Below are 19,317 nucleotides of genomic sequence, written 5' to 3' on the forward strand. Positions count from 1 at the left end.
CAGGAATTAGAGAAGCATGGGCTGCTGTGGCCAGGGAAGACCTCTTGAAGAAGGTGACATTTTAGCTAAGATTTGCAGGATAGGAAGGATCTAGAGAAGGGGAACGGTCAAATGAGTGGTTGCCAACTTTTGAGCTCAGCATCTCTCTGCCACAAGACTGCCCATGCATGCCTCCTCCCTGGCTTCCCTGTCACCTGCCTGGCCCCCTAAGCTCCCTTGCATACTGCGGGCATAGAATCCATCTCCATCCCAACATCCCTGCTTCAAAAGTACTGCCTGGATCCCCACCACCCATGGATTAGGACTCCCACGTTTCCCCTTCAGCATGGTCTAATCTCCCAGCTCCATTCCCACTAAGGCTTGGGTATGACACAAGTGGCCTCAAAATAACAGCCTGGCTCCTAACAGGAGGGAAGATGAAGCAGACTGCCAGGAGGAGGTCTCTGCCAGTAAACTCTTCTCTTCCCATGCATGTTAGGCCCACTTTTGTCCCTGAAGCACCTAACACCACTAATCTCTAATCCAGGGCTGTCCCCGGTATGTGAGCCACATATAATACTACATAGGTAATTTTAAATTATCTTATAGGCACACTAAATATAAATGGGCAAGGCTGGGTGTGGTAGCTCATACATGTAATCCCAGCACTTTCGGAAGCCAAGGCGGGCTGATCACTTGAGGTCAGGAGTTCGAGACCAGCCTGGTCAACATGGTGAAACCCCGTCTCTACTAAAAACACAAAAATTAGCCAGGTGTGGTGGCACACGCCTGTAGTCTCAGCTACTCAGGAGGCTGAGGCAGGGGAATCACCTGAGGCACAGGTTGCAATGAGCCGAGATTGAACCACTGCACTCCAGTCTGGGTGACAAGAGCAAAACTCCGTCTCAAAAAAAAAAAAAAAAAGATAAAAGTAATTTTAACAATATATTTTATTGGACTCAAAATATCCAAATATTATTTCAATATGTAATCAATATATAAAATGTATTAATGAGGTGTTTGGCATTCTTTTATTACTAAGTGTTCCAAACCGAATATGCACTTCACATTTGCAGCACATCTCAATTCAGACTAGCTACATTTTACATGCTCACTAGCCACATGTGGCTGGTGGCTACCGTACTGTGCAGCACAGCTCTAACTGGTTTAGACTTCTTCATGGGACTGTACCACTGGCACCTCAATTTCAGTATTTCTGAAGCCAAAGTTGGTCTCAGTGCCAATGGATTTAAAGGTTAAAATAGCCACTGCATCAAACCTATAATCCACACCATTTCATCCACATCAATGCCCAGGCTAACCACCGACATCCATACAATGCCCCAGAATCTTCTAGAAATAGTGACTATCAAACTCCTTGTTTCCATACACAGTCAAGTGCGTCCTAGTTTAGAAAAATATCTATCCAAATTAGTGAAAAACAAAAAATTGGAGCTTAAAATGATACGCTTCAGCTACCTGTCAGGGTGGGGTAACAGAGGGAGCCTTTGGAGCCTGGCTGATCTGGGTCAAATCCTGACTTTGCTACTTATCAGCTATGAAACTCAGCCTCAGTTTCTTCATCTGTAAAATGGGTGCCACAAAGCACCTACCCTCAATGGTTGTTTTAAAAATTAAAGGCTACATAATATATAAAAAAGGCTCAATAGCAGGCCTTCACATAGAAATACTCAATAAATAATAGCTGTTGTTCAGATAAAGTCCATCTTTGCCTACCCCAGATCTTCCCTTGGTTGAAGTCTTGCTCTACACCGATACACTACGTAATATGAACTTCACACTGTCAACATTGGGTGGCAGGCATTGGCGCAAAATTATTCTTTGGGGGTGGGACTCTCATTTCTCATCCTTAACAGGTGGGCATTTCACATGGGTGCCATGAGACGTGATAAAGGGACAGGTGGACCATGAAAAATGACCATCACCTTGACTACATCACCCCCTCCCACCCAGTCCTTCATCCAATCAAGCTATTGATCTTCAGGCACTGTCTCCTAGGCAAAGGTTATGGTGGGTGTCTGAGGCATGATCCTGCAAGAAAATGCCTTCCCCACAGGAGCCTCTGGGAATGGCAAACACTCAGCACCTGTCCTGTGCTCCCAGCCCCAGGCGCAGAGTGCTTCAGCCACACCCCCTCTGAGATCAAGGCAAGCCAAAACCAGAAAGGCTTCATCTGACCCTCAATGAAGGATGAGGAAACTGAGGCACAGAGAGAGTGAGTGACTGGTGTGGGGCTACCTGGCAACTCCAGAGCAGAGCTGTGGTAGAACCTGCGTTTCCTGCTTTCTGGTGTTGTCACCTGACCCTCTGCCATCCCCTTTTTGCCACAGAGTGTTTCCTCTATGATAGAGACTCAGGGGTCCCAGCATCTAGTGAGGCAGAGAAGGATAAAATGCAGGGAAACTAAGTCCAGGGTGACCAGAAACAGCTGGGCAGTTAAAAAATGTATGTAAGCCAGGCGCGGTGGCTCACGCCTATAATCCCAGCACTTTGGGAGGCCGAGTCAGGCGGATCACGAGGTCAGGAGATCGAGACCATCCTGGCTAACACGGTGAAACCTCGTCTCTACTAAAAATGCAAAAAATTAGCCGGGCATGGTGGCGGGCGCCTATAGTCCCAGCTGCTTGGGAGGCTGAGGCAGGAGAATGGCGTGAACCCGGGAGGCGGAGCTTGCAGTGAGCCGAGATTGCGCCACTGCACTCCAGCCTGGGCAACAGAGCGAGACTCCGTCTCAAAAAAAAAGTACATAAGGCTGGGTCCAGGGCTCAGAACTACCAACTGACCAGAAAGTGAACAACTAGCTTTAATTTGCTACCATTCAATTTCTCTTAGTCTAATTCCACTAAATACATATTGATTGAGTGCCAACTAAGTGCCAGGCCCTCATCTAGATTCTTTGGATGCATCAATAATTGTAACAAAGCCCCCAGACTCAGGGACCTTGTATTAAGAGATGGTGGGAGATATGCAAGAGAAAGGGTAAGTACATTACATATCATATGATGGATGATGATAAAGTCTATGAAAAATGATTAGGAGTATTTTTTTTTTCTTTTTTCTTTTTTTTTTTTTTTTTTGCAATTTTAGATAGAGTGACCAGCATAGGCTTCACTGAGAGGACATGTGAGCAAAGACATGCAAGTGGTGAGGAAAGCTAGGACTCACTTGGCATCCAAGAAACAGCGAAGAGGCCAGCATGGCCGGAGGGGAGCGAGTGATCAAGCAGGAGAAGCAGACGAGGCTAGAGGAATCATAGGAGGGTGCAGATTATGCAGGGCCTTGTAGACCATGGCAGGACTCGGGCTTTGACCCAGAGTGATGTGGGAAGCCACTGCAGGATTTTGGGCAGATGGACATGCACATTCTGCCTAATATGTTGAAATAAACTGAAATGGTGAGGAAAGAAGCAGGGAGACCAGTGAGGAGACTCCTGCAATCAAGAGATGATGGAGGCTTGGACCAGGCTGAGGTGAAAAGAGGTCAGATTCTGAACAGAAAGGGAGAGCTGAGGGGATCTGCTGACCATATGACTGTGGGGTGTAAAAGAAAGAGAAAAGTCAAGAACGACACCAAGGTTTTGAGTCTGAGCAACTATGAAGGTGAAGTTTCTGCCAACTGGAACAGGAAAGACTGTAGGTGCTGGGGAGGGAAACCCAGAATTTCAGTTTGCACGGGTCAAACTCCAGTCACAGTCACCTATTATACACCCTGGTGGAGATGTCAAGCAGCTGGAGATGTGAAGCAGGCTATGGCTTCTGAAGATAGGTCTGACTAGAGGTCACCATCATAGAGATGGAAGTTAAGGCAGAAGCCTGATGAGATAACCAGAGGACAGAGAAAAGGGCAGGGCCAAGGAGGGAGCTCTGGGGGCCCCAGCCAGCAGAAATGAGGGTGCAACCAGATCAAGAATATGAGAGCATCCAGCTCTGCCCCCTCCTATTCACCCGCCTCACAAAAGGGAGCCAGATGGAGCTCCTGACCTCAGCATCATGTTATCTGGGTCTAAGCGCAATTCTGCCTACAGAAGACCCAGAAAAGCAAGAGCACTGAGTGTAGGTTGAAGGACAGGAGGATATTCACAATTAAAAAACAGGCTCCACCTGGATACAGCATTCCAGGGAACTTTAAGGTATGCTGAGCTTTAGGGTATGGTAGGGCGAAACTATAGACTAAATCAAAGCCGCAGTTTCCTCCTCTGGATTTGCTGTCCAGAACCCAGCATGGATGTAGCTGACGGACCTTCTGGGCTCTCCTGAGTTCCTCTGGAGAAGGCTATGGTGTGAACCTTCCCTCTCTTTGTATCACGGAGCCTGGGGGTCAGTCCCTCCTCACCCTGAGTTACTAATGCCCAGGGCCTCCTGGCAATTTACTATGCCTGAGGATGACTCAAACTCCAAACACCCTTTGAGCCAAGATGCCAGGAGTTAACTAGGGGGTGGGAGAATCACACTGACAGGAGGAAGAGATTTTTAACAGCTTCTAGTGATAGAAATAATCCCCAGCCAGCCCCCTGGTACCAGTTTATATTTTCTCTCTCTATTTTAATTAAATATCTGTCACTCACATGTTCGTGCTTGTTTCTCCCTTGTCGGCTATGTAGAAGTTCAATTAGCAGGGGTATTGGGAGGTGCACTGGGTGGGGAGCCAGGAGCCCTGATCTTCACACCTGGCTCTGCCTTAACTGGAGGTGTGATCTTGGGCAAGTCCCTTCCCCTTTCTAGGCCTCAGTTTCCCCATCTGTAGAGTGAAGGGACTGGACCAAACAGTCAGTCTGGTTTGCTCTGGCCGACCACAGCCTTCTAAACTCCTGGCTCTTCTTAAGACATCCTCTGACATCCCATCTTCAGTTACAAAGTCTGTTTCAGCTGCAGTTCACTATACTCCCCCTGGAAGTCTCATAACCATATGTTGCAAGAGTAATTATCTTCCAATTTCACCTTCCAATTACATCTTAATGTAACTTTCATTCCTGGGTGCCTGCTGGAATGTCCAAGCCAAGCCTGATGATTTCTAATTAGGCTGCTATTAGGCTGGTCCAGTGATCCACGACAGGGCACTACCAGCAAGACAGCACAGGACAGCGTGGGAAGAGGCTCAGGAAGGCTGCGCTTCCATGCCAGCTCTGCTATACATTGGCTCTGTGATCTTGGGCACATCATTTTGCCTCTCCGAGCCTCAGTTTCCTTTTTGGTAAAATGACGAAATACCCCGTTTTTTCATAGGGCTGTTGAGAAGTTCAGGAAAATAACAGACATGATGTCTAATAAAGTCGACTGGCAAACATTTCCTACACCCCTACTACGTGTTAGGCACTGGATAAAAAAGCAGGCTCTCAGGCTGGACAGTCTGTGTTTCGATCTTGTCTCAGCCCTTCAATAAGCCAGTGACCATAAAAATCTCTGCACCTCAATTTCACCATCTATAAAATGGGGATGGCAATGGTACTCACCTCATAAGGTGACTGTGAAAACTAAATAAACTGACAGAAGTAAAACACCTAAAAGCAATACCAAGTCATAGTAAGTACCCAATAAATATTAGCTGGTATTTACTGGTTGCTATGCGACAGACACTGTTTTTTCTAGGCACCTTATATGTTTTAGTCTATTTAATCTTAACAACCCCGTTTTTCAGATAAAGAAACTGAGGTGTAGAGAGGTTAAATAATCTGCTTAAGGTCACATAACTAAGCATATGATGGTTCTGAGATTCAGCCCTATGGAGTCTGTGAACCACCAAACCACGTGATCAGGAAATTCAGACCATGGTCTGAATGTGAGGCTGGTATCATTACCATCACATTGAAAAAGGAACCAGGTTTACACTGAAGACAAATTACAGGAAGGCTGAAACCAAGAGTGACAACGACTAAGATTTCCTGGGACCAAACCTGCTTCTAAGTTTATTCCAACTCACTCCATACCCCAGATTCTCAGAGAAGGGAGGGTCTGCCCAAGCCTCACGCAGGAAAACGTGGGAAAACTGGAGTCGCTCTCACCATTGTTACAACGCGAGTTTTATTAGGAGTGTAGGAAGAAGCTAGCCTGGCTCTGTTCAGGCCATGCCAGCACAGGCAGGAGGCAACCCCCTTTCCAAGCAGTGGCTGGCTGGGCTCTGGGCCTCTGTTGCCACCTCTTCCATTCCCGAAAAGTGGCATCCCCGATCCTGCTCCCCAATTCTGTGACCCACACTCACTAACTGTCCAGGTGCCTATATGCCCAGCAGTAACAGGGCCTGGACACGGGAGGTACTGCCACACTTTCAGACTGTCTGAACGCGCAGCCTGCACCTCACTGCTAAAACAATGACTTTTTTTCATTAAAAAGATTTTTAAAAGAAAAAATCCTACACACACACACACACACACACACACACACACACCCCAGCAGGATATGGTTCCAAGACAGCCAAAATGGTGGCTTCCTGTTTCTTTAGGGATGTGTGTTTTGGAGTATGGCTTTGGACAAGGGTGTTGGTCGGGGAGCGGGCTGCCTTCTACTAAATTCTGTGAGAAAAAGAAAATAGAGTGGTGATTGCTCCTTGGCAGGCAGATGAAGTTAGCTGGGACTGTTCCCTTGTAAACTCTCATCTTAAGGGAACTTTCTGCGCTCCCCGTAGATGGAGTTGGGAATCCCGAGGACTGGGTTTCAGGCACCACCCATCTCCGAGTCTCACTTTCTAAATCCGTTAAATGGCACTACTCTGGAGGGATCCCTGCGATTTCAAACACATTTTGATTTCACGGAATCTCTGAACTGCAGGGATGAGCTGAGGGAGTCAAATTCATAGAGCAGGAACACGACGGACTGGGGGTGGGGGAACCTGGAGAGGCTCAGCGCGGCGGCCAGGAGTGTCCCCTTGGAGTTGGGTCCCCCAGGAGAGGCACGATGAACGTCCCCGGCCAGGGCGCTGCGAGGGAGGGGTGCGCTATAGGGGGATTAATTTAAGGCTTTATAGGCTCATCTGGAGAGTGAGCTCCAAGCCTCGGGGTCTATGGGGAGCGAAGGAATCCTCGTTCCTGTGTGCCAAGTACTGAAGGACTGGGAACTGGTCCCGGAGTCGGGGAGAGCTCCGGACGGGTCCCGTGGGTCAGGTGTGGCCCCTGATAGATGAGCAAGGACCTGTCCGGGACGGTGGGGAATGGAGGGCAAAGGTTTTGGGGCCCGACCAAGTCGCTTTTGCGAAAGGGGCGTCTTTCTCCGTTGCGGAAGGGACAGTCACTCCGGAGACCGCCGTGGGAGTGGGGTACTGGCGCGCACGGCAAGGGCGCGGCCTCGCCAAGGCTGAGAAGGTCCCCGAGGCAGGGCGCTTCGGACGGGGGCCCCCGATTCTCAGCCTCCTCGGCGAGGGGACCCCGGAGCCGCGCACGCTTTGGCCGAGGCCGAGCGGCACGGGAAGGTCAGGGTATTTCGGGCAGCTTGCCCCGGGCGCCCCGGCAGCTCCAACTTGGAGAGCCCGGCCAGGGTCCCTCGCGCTCGTGCCTCGGCGCCGGAGGTCGCCGGGCCTCCTACCTGCTCTGTTCATCTTCAGCGCGCGGGGCCAGGGCCGCCGTCCGCGCGTCAGTCCGTCCGCGGGTCCCAGTGCGACTCCGCACACTGCCTCTCTCCGCGGCCGCCCCGCGGGGCCCGCACCCCCTGGCGCCCGCGCGGCCCCGGCGCGCCTCGGACTCCGCGCGGCGCGCAGGGCAGTAGGGGCGCGGGGCGTGAGCCTCCGGGGCGGGGCCGCCGGGCGGGGGTGCGGGGCGGGGGCAGCTGGGGGAGGAGGAGGGGGCGCGATCGCGGGGGCGGCGGCTGGGGCAGCGCGGGGCGACGCGTCCGCTCCTAGCCCCTGGCTCCCGGCGCGCTGCGCTCTGGCCGCCGCGCCTCCGCCTGAGCCTCTGCCTGCGCCGCAGCCGCGCCTCCGCCCCCTCCTAGACATTTCCTCCGCTCCCGAAGAGGAAGGATTTTTTTTTTTTTCCTGCTCGGTCAGGGATCCAGGGAGGCGAGGGCCGGGGCGTCCCTGCGCACATTTAAAGGGGCCGTGGCCATGGGCACCGTGGGAGGCGCTGGGGTTCGAAGGACAAGAACTCAGTGAGTTGGGCTTCTGGGGTGTTCCTGGCTCCTTCGCCCAGCGGACCATCTATCCCTTTATTTTTGACTATGGGCATTCGTTCAGTGCCGCGCCAGCCTCTGCGCTGAGCACGGAACAAGACAGCCCCAAATTCTTGCCCTCAGGGAGCTTAGACAGGAGGAAGTCGGTGGAGACACCATTTCAAAGCGAGGGAGGGAAACCAGGGCAATGGGGCTGAGCGATGGCTCTCAGAGGGCGCCGCGCATTCTCGGGGCCCTCCCCAGCCTCACTGAATCAGAAACCTCGTGTTTTATCAAACCCTCCAGGTTTGAAAACCACCGGAGTAGAGACTGGGTGATCAAGGAAGGCCTCCATGAGGAGGTGACATTGGAAGGGAGACCCAGTTAATGAGAAGCCTCTCCTTTTCCACTCAGCACACACCTCGCAGCCTCTCGCAGGTACCTGCCTGGTGCAGGGCGATGTAGACCAAGCCTCCACCCTCCAGGAGTTCCCAGTCTGCTTGTCCACACAGACAAAAGCAGATAGTTCTGCTACCCCAAGGCTCGTGCTCGAATGGGAACGCACAGGTGCCTGTGGGAGCTCAGAGGAGGACCCCAGTGGGGAGGGTTCAACCAAAAAAGAGGCTTCCCAGTAGAGGGAATTGCTGGGGCAAAGAATTCGCCGAGATGGGAGAAGCCCTGGCCTGCTGGAGGAGTGTCCAGAGGTGGTGCTGGAGGTGGATCTGATTTCCCCAGCTGTAAAATTAGGAACTGAATTTGATCCTTTCAAAGTCCTTTCCATCTCTGAGCTGCCCCAGAGTCCTTAATCCTCCAGGCTTTTGTGGAGAAATAGTTGTGACTCGAATAGAAAATCTGTGGCAGAATTTGGTGTTACTTAGACAGGCTCTTGATACATTTTATGGGTCCATGCATGGAAGTGTGGCAGGAATGGATATGGAGGTGATGGTGGAGGTGGTAGAGGTGGCGAAGGTGGTAGTAGCAGAAACAGAGAAGGTGGAGGTGGTGTCGGAGGTGAAGAAGGAAGAGGTGGTAGTAGAAACCAGTGGTGGTGGAGAGGAGGTCGAGGTGGTGGTGGTGGAGGTGGAGAGGGTGATGGACGTAGTTGTGGAAATCATGGCGTAGCTGGAGGACATAATATACCCCGTGGTAGTGGAAGAGTTGGAGGTGGTGGAATTGATAGATGATGTGGATGTGGTGGAACTGGAGGAGATGAAGGAGGTGGTGGTGGTGGAGGTGGAGCTGAAGGAGGTGATGCAGGTGGTGGAGGCGGTTGAGACAGTTGAGGTGATGGAGGTGGGAGAGGTGAGGGAGTGGATTGAGTTGATGGAGGTGGTGGAGTTGAGGGAGGTGGTGGAGTTGAGGGAGGTGGTAGAGTTGGTGGTATACAAGGTGTGGGCAGGTATATCTGTGTTTAAATGTGGATACAAATGAGTGAGTGGATAAATCGCTTCAATATTTGATGCAAAAAGAAAATATATATTTTTTTAAAAATTGATCTTGTTTCTGAGATTAGAAATAAAAGCAAAATACCCTAGAACCCCCAGGGCAGGAGCAGGTGAGGGAGGCTCAGATAATTCAATTCACTGCCAGTGTTACTCTTCACTGTTAGTCCGTGCAAAGGAGAAGGGAGGACAGGAAGAGACCTCAAGGTTTGGCTAAGCCATTTCCACTACTGTTGAATTTGGGCTTTGAGGCTAAGCAGTGTCTACTTTAAAAGATCATAGCACCAAGGCCAGCTGGGAAAAACACAAGTCTGAACTTGTGTAGCTGAAGCCACACAATAGTGTGGAGTGATGGGCTGTGAAGTTGAAATGCTTATTCCTTTGTTTGCTGTTCCTAATAAGAGAAAATGGATGGGAGACACTGTTGGCTTTACAAACACCCACTGCCAATACTGGTGGTTGTATTTATGGGACTGAGCCACAGCCACTCACTGAATTCAGGGGGAATGACTGCAGATACCCAAAAAGACATGATGTGTGGGGGTGATGACCATCATCACTACTTTCTTGAGCCTTTAACACATGTTTTTGTCCCAAGAATTTTATAAAGGAGTTATTATATCCCCATTTTACAGATGGAAAAACTGAGGCCCAGAGAGAGGAAGTGACTTGCCCTTACAGTCCAGCCAGGACTCTCATCCCATTCACCCATTTACTACTCTGTGAATGCTTGCAGTTCTTCGCGTTGCCTTTTGTGGGCAAGAACCTCTCCACGCTTTTCTGGAGGAGCTTGGAAGGTGGAGGACAGGAAACTCTAAGGCAGATGCCAGCGAGATTGACATCTGAGCAGGCTTTCCCTTTCTCCCCCTTTATTTTTGCTCTTTCCCTCCTGCCATCTCTTTCTATCTACTTTGGACAATCAGAATGGCCAGCAGCTGCCAGCAACCTCACGGTGAAAACCTAGCAGGAGCTTTGGAAGTGGGGGCCAAGGGGACCATCACCATGGTTCTGCCACAACCAAGGACCAGCCAGATGTCCGCCTCAGAGCCTGGGGAACTTGGGATCAAAGGAACTTGGATGTCCAGCGCATCAGCAGGGTGAGGAGACAGTGGCAGTAACAGCAGGCATTCATAGCAATGATAGTGATAACAAATGCTAATAGTGGATGCCTGCTGAGCATCAGCTCTGTGCTCCACCCTTTCCATACATCTCATGACAATGTAAAGTGATTTTTATCATTGTCCCCATTTTACAGGTGAGAAAGCTGGGGATCAGAGGGGTGAGACACTTTCTCAACACCCAGAGGCAGTGGTGGAGTCAGACCCAGGTCTGTCTGTCTCTAGGGCGTATGCTGTTTGCTTTATACCACATTTGCTCAAGGTCACCATGGCAGAATCTTGACCGGAATCCTGGGCATTCCTTCCTTTCTTCAATTCATTCATTCAGCAAAAATGAATGGAGTGCCTACTTTGTGACAGGTGCCTGGCCAGCTTCACACCCCAGCCTCACCCTGTGCTTCCCAGAGCTCCCAGGCTAGCTGAGGAAGGCCACCCAACATCTAATCACCACCAGCCCAATGAGAGCACTAATGGGGAAAACAGATCTCCTGACTCCCAACAAGTGTTCGCATTATGGTACCACCCCTCAGGTGCCTTTAGACTCCTGAGGTGGTGATGACAGGTTCTCTGGAGGCTTCTGAAAACAAAGTCACCCCTCACTGCACCCTTTAAGACCCCAGGACCCTCCCCACACACAAAGTTCCATCCCACACACCTCTCACTCATGCACATGCATAGTGCACCATTCTCCAAGTCAGCAAATGTTTCCCATCTTTTTATCATCCTTGGACAATCTGGGGCTGACTACCTCCCTGAACACGGCTCGGGTTATGGCAGCCCCAGCTCCAAATCACTGAAATCCAGCTCCCTATTCCCACAGGCCTGAAGCCTTTAAGCCAGCTCCAAAGCTGGATGTGCCACGTTCTCCAGAAACAAAAAAGCACCCCAGGCTCTGTGAGCTCATGTGAAAGTGCCCATCACCAAGCCTCCAGACAGGCAGTGGGGTGTGGTGGTCAGGAGCCACATTAACCTGGGCGTGACCTTGGGTGAGTCACTAAGCCTGTTTCCTCATTTGCAAATCATAATAGCTGATATTTGCTGAGCTATATGCTGATATATTTGTGCATTCGATATATGTTTTGCATATATTACCTCATTTAATCCTCCTAACAAACCCATGCAGTAGGCATTGTTATTACCCCCATGTTACAGATGAGACTGCCACAGTGCAGAGAGGCGAAGGTACTTATTTGCCCAGGAATACACAACTGGTAAGTGGTGGGCATGGGACTCTGGTTCTGGGACTGGCCTTCTTACCTACTTCAGCACACTCCTCCCCAACCCCAATCAAATGGAAATGATAATAGTGTCTCCTCAGTAAATGAGGTCATTCATCTAAAGCATTCAGTATGGGAGAGGGATACAGGGGGTGCTTAATAAATGATGTCTAGTACACAGTTGGTGCTCCATAAATGTTCACAAAGTCAGCTCACCAGGAACTGGGGCACACAAGCCCCACAATCAGAGCATGAGAAGATCAGGAAGGAGCACTTATTGAGCACCCTGTGCATGCTGTAATGAGCAGAGTTGGGGGTAGTGGAGGGCAGTGCGAGAGCAGAGCAGCAGCCTGTGGATGTGGCCTGGGCTCTGCTTCCGGCCCCCACGCAGAAAGGGGTGACCCTCAGGGTTTGGTTCCCACGCGTGCCGGCCACCTTTGCATCCCGCTCCCGTGGCAGGGGCCCCCGGTGTTTCCCATTTTCCACGAGGTCCACCTTTTGTCACCTAGAAGAAAATGCATGCTATTCAGAAGGAAATTACCCTGGCCCTGCAGCCTCTTCAGCTGCTGACCTCTTGGTCCCTGCAGTGTCAGACTGCTCACCCTGCAGTGCCACGGCTGTGACACCATCAGCCTCTGGGGCTTATCTTCCCCTGAAAAGTAATTGAGTTGCCTTCCTGGCTCCAGGGAGGACAAATCTAAGCCAGACACCTGCTGGGGGTGCAGGAGGCAGGGTTGGGGGGGTAGAGGGGGGAGGGAAATGATGTCTTAGCAAGGCTGCCCTTCCCTTCCCATGCTACACACGTTGCTGGGGGACATCCGATAAATTTGGCTCGGACCCCCACCGCCCTTACCATGCTCACCCAGGCTGAGAGATGAGCAGGTTCTCAACCACACCAGGTACTGGTTCTGTGGCCTTGGGCAAGTCATTTCAACTCGCTGCAACCTCACTTTTCTCCTCTGTAAAATGGGCATAATGAAACCTCTCTTGGGTTGAAGTGAGGATTCAGTGAATTTTAGTTCTCTTCTCTCTTCACTTCCCTGTCCTTAAAGAGTTCATGGTGTGGTCAGAGAGAAGGGCCTGGGATCAGCTAACAGTCATGCAGGGCAGCTGAGCTGAAAGTTGGGGATCGAATTAAGCTTACCCCTAAGAGAAAAGGAGGTGACATTTGGGGTGGGCCTGAAAGGTCAGGCAGCATTTTCCAGGTGCAGCAGTAGGGTGTCCCTACTAGGTACAGGGAAACCGCCTGAGCAAGCGCCTGGAGGGATGGAAGAGGAAGGCAGGTAGGCAGGGTGAGAAATTTTTGTGGTCACAGCACAGGACATGTATGTGAAAGCTCTCTGACTGATGGTGGGCCAAAGAGTCTGGACTTTACCCTGGAGGTGAAGAGGAGCCATAGTCTGGGGGAGGGGGTGACATGGTCAGACCTGTGTGGTAGAAAGCTATGTGGTAGCTGGAGTGGTGGATGAGTCAGAGGGGCAAGCCTGGAGGTGGGAAACCTGGAAGGCAGGAGTCGGGGTGCCACAAGAGGAGATAAGACCTGAACTCATGAATGTTCCTGACCCTCGGGGGCTGCAGGGATTCAAAGGCATGCTGGAAGGCTTTCAGGAGGAGGTGGGCTTTGATCTGCATCTTCATCAGAGACAAGGGCATTCCAGACAGGGGTAGGGATGGAAAATGGGGGCCAAATCTGATGAAGCTGGAGCATCCAGCGTGCCGGGTGGGAGTGCATTTGGGCGAGAGGGGTAGGCAGGGGCCTCAAGGTCTTGGTCCAGCAGTCTTCGGCTCTCCAAGGAAGGACTGAGCTCTGGGGGAGGGGAGTCAGAGGCTGGGCAGGGCCAGCTTGGAGTTTTTATTATCACTGGGTGGGATTTTTATCACTGGGTGGGATTCAAGGTCTGTGGAGGAAGCGGCCACCCTCTTCCGGCCAGCCATTTTTTTTCCTTGCACTGGCCTGTTTGGCTTTTTCCCGAGGCTGCATTTCCACAACAGCCCCTCCTGGCTGACTGGGTGTGGGCACGGCTCCGCCACACACCCAGCAGCAGGGGCGGCTGGCCTTAGGCTTCCTGCCCCTCTCTGGGCAGGCGGATTGGAGGAAAACAGCCCTCAAGCCTTCTTCAAAACAGGAAACTGCTCTCCCTGCTTCCTGAAGGGCAGGAACTGTCCCTATGGCAACCATGGGACAAAGAGGCCACATTAACCCTTCTGAGGGCAAGCCTGGCTGACAACCTCTTCGCCAACCTCTCCTGGGCGTACAGATGACAATTGGGGGTCACATCCCCCAAGGGAAAGCCCCCAAGTCTCACCACCATTCCAAGGGAAAGGCAAATCTGGATGTTATACCCATTGGATGGAGGACAACATGGAAGTGAACTCAGAGGGGTGGAGAGGCTGGCTCTCATCTGGGCCACACAGTGCAAGGACTTTGGGTTTTATTCTCTGAACAAAAATGTGGAGCCACAGAGGAGGTGAAGCAGGGGAGGGATGGATTCTAACTCACATTGTAAAAGGTTTTCTTTTGGCCATGGGCACTGGTGGGATTCGGCGCAGAGTGACAGGGACTTGGGACTCTGAAAGGGACTTTGCCCTGAGAACCCTGGAGAGACCTGAGTCATGGGGAGAGGTAGTCATTTGTTGTTGTGGAGGGTGGGGGAAGGTGGAGACTCTGTGGTCTGCACCCAAATGTGGCCACCACTCAGGAGCCCAGCCTTCTCCGTAACTGGCCACCAGCTGTCCCTCCCCCACCCCCAGTGGTCACTGTAAGGATGTCACGAGCACAGCTCCCAGCATTGTGGCTGCACACAACAGCAGCTCACCAGTTGCTTTGGGAATAGCATCCTCCTTCCTCACTGCAGCCCCTAAGGCCGAGCACCCCACCCGCCTCATCATGCCCCCTTTCCCCACCCCATCTCCCACCACCTCCCCCTTTTCACTCACTTCAGCCACACTGGCCTTCCTCTCCATCCCTGACTCTGCTCAGTCCTCCAGCCCCAGGGACTTTGCAGCTGCTATTTCCATCCCCTGGAAAACTCCTTCCTAAATGTTCACATGGCTGGACTGGCTCCTCTCGTTTCTCAGGTCTGAAATGTCCCCCTCACAGAGGCACCTCTGACACCACTCCCTAGTTCCTTGCCATCCAATCACCCGGTTCTCTTCCTTCTCTGCACTCATTCCTATGTGAAACTGTCCCATTTATTTGTCTGTGTATGTGTGTGCTGTCTCCCCGATTAGAATGCCAATCCCGGGAGGGCAGGGCTGGGTCTTGCCTAGCGGCTGCTCCATCTCCAGCACAGAGAACAAGGAACTATCTCTCAAGAGAGTTAGTTGGGGGCGCGGGGAGCAAAGGTTAAACGTTCGCCCTATAAGAGAACTAACATTTATTGAGCAAGTACAATTGCCAGGAACTTTTTTGGTTGCTGATTGCATTGGAAGGGATGTGTTATTATCCCCATTTTTCAGATGAGGAGATAGACTGCGAGAAGTAAAGGTTCATGCCAGAGGAGTTGAGGGTAAACCCAGGGTAAACCTGTGCCTTCCTGCTTACCCTCCCACCAAGCTGAAAGGGGCCTCATGCACAGAGAATGAAAAAGGGTGATTTGACTTTCTGAGGAGTTGACAAGGTCACTGCCAAGGTCCACACCTTTGGGTTAAAGCAGGGGAGCCCAAACTCCCTGATCTGAAGGATCTTCTGAGCTGGGTATAATACACATTTCGATGCCTGCCCCCAGGCCCAGTGAGGTGAGATTCCCTGCAGCTGGAATGAGATTCTTCATTTGGAGAAACAGGGGTTAAGGCTCTGGAGGCCCTGTTAAAAGCCTGGGGTTGGGGGAACACAGGGACTCCCTTCTCACCAAAGAGCCTGAAGTCCGAACTAGGCTATCAGAGGAGAACCCGGCCGTTAATCATTCACTCAGTGTGTGGTAGGGTCTAAGGGTTAGGGCCTGTCCATGCCATGTTGTGCCCAGCTCTAGAGAGTCGGGGCATCTCGGGAAGGCCCTGACAAGCAATTGACTCCAACTTCCTACCTCTGACAGCCACCTGTCCTTAAATTCTGGGGACAGGAAGCTCAGTCCTCACAGGGCTGACCCTTCCCTTGTGCGCTGGCTTTGCAGAACAGAGGTAGCAATGTCACCTTCCCCAGTGCACCAGGAAGGGTGATGGTTTAAAGAGAGGCATTTTGATGAGCCACCAGGGCCGACTCCTGATTTATTTTCCCCATTCGAGCTCCAGAGTGGAGACTGTGTTCTCTCTGCCGGCCCTCTGGCAGAGGGTGAGGGAGGTAGTGGCTCCGGAAAGACCGTATTAATTAGCTTAATGAGCATTGTGCATTTGTGTGTACAGACATGGGAGGCAAGTGGGAACCTCTGTCACCGACATCATTAATTGCTGGGGGTGCATCTCCCCCCACCCAAAACCCAGACACTTAGAGAAATGAATCAGGCCCAGTCTGGGAACACCATTAAAACACTTGGCTGCTCTGGGCGCCGGTCCATTGCCCTGTGGCTGCTGGGACTCTGTCCTTCAAGAAGAGGCTGCTGTCAACACACACAGTCCCTGCAGAAGCAGCCTCCAAGCTGCCTTCCAGCAGGGGGGTCCCAGGCTGAAGCCTGGTCCTCTACAGCTTAGGGGAGTCCCTAATAAGGGGGGCGGGTGTGGGGAAAGCACCTTCCACCCCCAGCAGAAGCCGCACACTGAATCGGGCTGATTATTTCCTACAGTGTGAACTCTGATGCTGGGATGGAGCCCCAGCCCCACCGCTCACCAGCCCTGAGCCCCTGGAAAGGCCCTGTTGCTTCTGGGTGTCCCTCTCCTCATCTAAAATGAGGCTTTTCTGGCACCTACAGCACAGCCCACTAGGAAGATGAAAGAAGATGGTGACCCTGAAGCCCTTAGCCCAGTGCCTGGCACTCAGGTAACTGTCAGCAATGTTAGATTGTTTTTACTGAGTATTGTTTACAAAGTCCCTGGCACATAGTAGGCAGTGAATTAGGATTTCACATCCTTCAGCAGGTGGACATTGTGTTTGGAGATCTAATCCACGTGCCATTTCTCACTGACTTGATAGTTTGGTTAACCAATGTTTAACCTTTTATAAATACCATTTGTTCACATCTCACCTATAAACAGGCAGCAGCAGTCAGCCCTCACTGTCCAGGCACAGCATCCCAGGGTCAAGTCAAATTCTTAAATTGGAAGCCCAAGGAGAATTTGTCGCTGGCTATAGACACCTCCCTCAGGATCCAGACACTCCCTGCCTGTCTGCATAGGTAAGAGCTCAGGGCCTCCTCAAGCTGATTGGGCAACTGGTGCTCCCAGGACCATAAGCACCCTGCACGTATGTATGTCTTGTATATAAGCATGTATCACCCTCTTCATAGGTGAGGAAACTGAGGTGCAGAGACTTGCTTAGACACACAGCTGGCAAGCAGCAGAAAGGTCTGACCCTACGTCATTTGTGACCACATACCTGGTTTTAACTCAAGATCCTCCCAACCAAAATCGAGATAATTTCCCCTGAAACAGTGGCAGGTGCAGCACTTACAAGGGTGTGAAGGGGTCCCCGTGTGGCCAGGCACACCTGGGTGGGTGGTAGAACAATATCCATACCCCTGGCTTCTCCTTGTACCTTCATTTTAACCCGCATTTATCAGCACCTTCTTTACACCAAGCATTAGGGGAAACCCAGTGGGGTCAGATGCACCTGCTGAGGAATTAAAAGCAACACTGGCTCTTGCCTCACTCGGATGATCAGAGACGTAATTGGTGGGGTCCAGTGCAAAATGAAAATGCAATACCTTTTCTTCAAAAATTAAGAATTTCTAGATGTCACTGCAGCATGTGGGGGTCTGAGCCAAGCACAGGGCCCTCCTCAACGTGGGGCCCAGTGTGGCTGCACTGGTTGCATAGCCATGGAGCTGGTCCAGCCCCTGCTCACAGCCTGGCACAGACCGGGAGCAAAATACACATTTATTGAGTGAGTGAAATGGCATGTTCACCCCCAACTCTGTGAGGTGGACTCAGGATCATGAATTTGCAGATGGGTAAACTGAGGCTCAGGAAGGTTCCAGATTCATCCTGCTCTACCTGAAGCCCAGGTCCCTGCCTCCTACCGCCCGTGTTTGCCCACTGTTCCATGCTGACCCCAATCCTGGCCTTTGTTTTCCTGATCCCAGAAAGAAGGGATAGTGTTTACCATGGGCTGGAGTTTATTTTATTTTTGTGTTTTCCAATAATTGATTCCAACAGTTCCTACAGACGTCCTGCAGAAGGAAAACATGTTTTGCTCGCTCAACCTTCGACTTCCTCATGGCGCCACAGTGGTGGGGGCCCACGGTCTCGAGGAAAGCGTGGGGTGACTTTTCCCTTGGTTATTTTTTTTCCATCTCACTGTTGGGGGACAACAAAACATGTTTTCCTTTTTCTCCAAAGGAAATCGGAACTTTCTTATTGACTACTCATTGCCTAAAATTCACCTTCCTTCTCCGCGATAATCTTGGATTGGATGAGATGTGCAAGTTAACTTCAAAATAAAGGAATGTCTTTCATTTTCCTAAAAGGACAACCATCACAACCAAAGATTTCACTCACATGGAGCCACCAACAACACTCAAATTCACCGTGGCTTCCTCGTCAGTCTGCACACATTTGAAGTGGCTTTATGATTTCAAGTTCACACATTTGCTCATAATGTTACCTTTTTCAAATGCACAGGGCTGAGTGAACATACACATAGCCAATATTCTGGTCAGAGGTCATGGGAACAGAATTAGGTGTATGGTGTGAGGAAGGGGTCAAGAATCTTTTTATTCCCATGTGAATGTCCAATTTATCCAACACCATTTATTTAAAACACCTTTTCTCACTGTACTGCTGGGTCTCCCCTGTTATAAATTTGGCACTTCTATACATGTTGGGCTAGTCCTGGACTTTCCTTTCTGTTCCTTGTGTCTATTTGTTGATCTTTGCACCAAGACCACCCTGTCTTAATTACTATCGTATCCCCTGAAATCGAGAAATCATGCTAGACTTAGTGACTCTCCTATTGTTGAACATTTAGGTTGTTGCCAATGTTTTATTATAACGACTTGTGTAATACTGGGTCATAGCAATAAAGAAACAATCATAGTTGAGACTTACGGTGTGCCAGGCTGTAAGTGCTTTACGTATATTAACTCATTTAATCTTCATAACAACCCTTGGAGAGAGGTGCAGTTTTGGTCTCCTCTTTGAGAGATAAGGAATTCGAGGCACAGGGAGGCTAAGTCTTTTGCCTTCAGTCCTATGGCTTCTGCATGATGGGTAGGGGTCTGAACCCAGGCAGGATGGCTCTGGAATCTGTGCTTTTATTCACTCACCTCTATAGTAGGTGAGCGCATAAAAAGGGGGTGCATAAAGGAATGAATAGAATGGAAGTGACAATGCCTTCTTTATCTTCTTGAACTTATGAAGTGGCTCAGTGGCTGTGGGTCTG

The 19,317-nt window shown here is 50.9% G+C and overlaps 1 long non-coding RNA gene across 1 annotated transcript; it reads left to right on the forward strand.

Moving 5' to 3' along the window:
* The first annotated feature begins 6,970 nt into the window (after nucleotides 1–6,970).
* On the forward strand, nucleotides 6,971–18,975 carry LOC112619719. The gene is made up of 3 exons (XR_003118284.1): nucleotides 6,971–7,020; nucleotides 15,078–15,165; nucleotides 15,306–18,975. It is a non-coding gene; the product is annotated as an uncharacterized LOC112619719 (long non-coding RNA).
* Nucleotides 18,976–19,317: the final 342 nt, after the last annotated feature.

This window comes from Theropithecus gelada, chromosome 2 (genome assembly GCF_003255815.1).
Source record: "Theropithecus gelada isolate Dixy chromosome 2, Tgel_1.0, whole genome shotgun sequence".
Classification (NCBI taxonomy): Eukaryota; Metazoa; Chordata; class Mammalia; order Primates; family Cercopithecidae; genus Theropithecus; species Theropithecus gelada.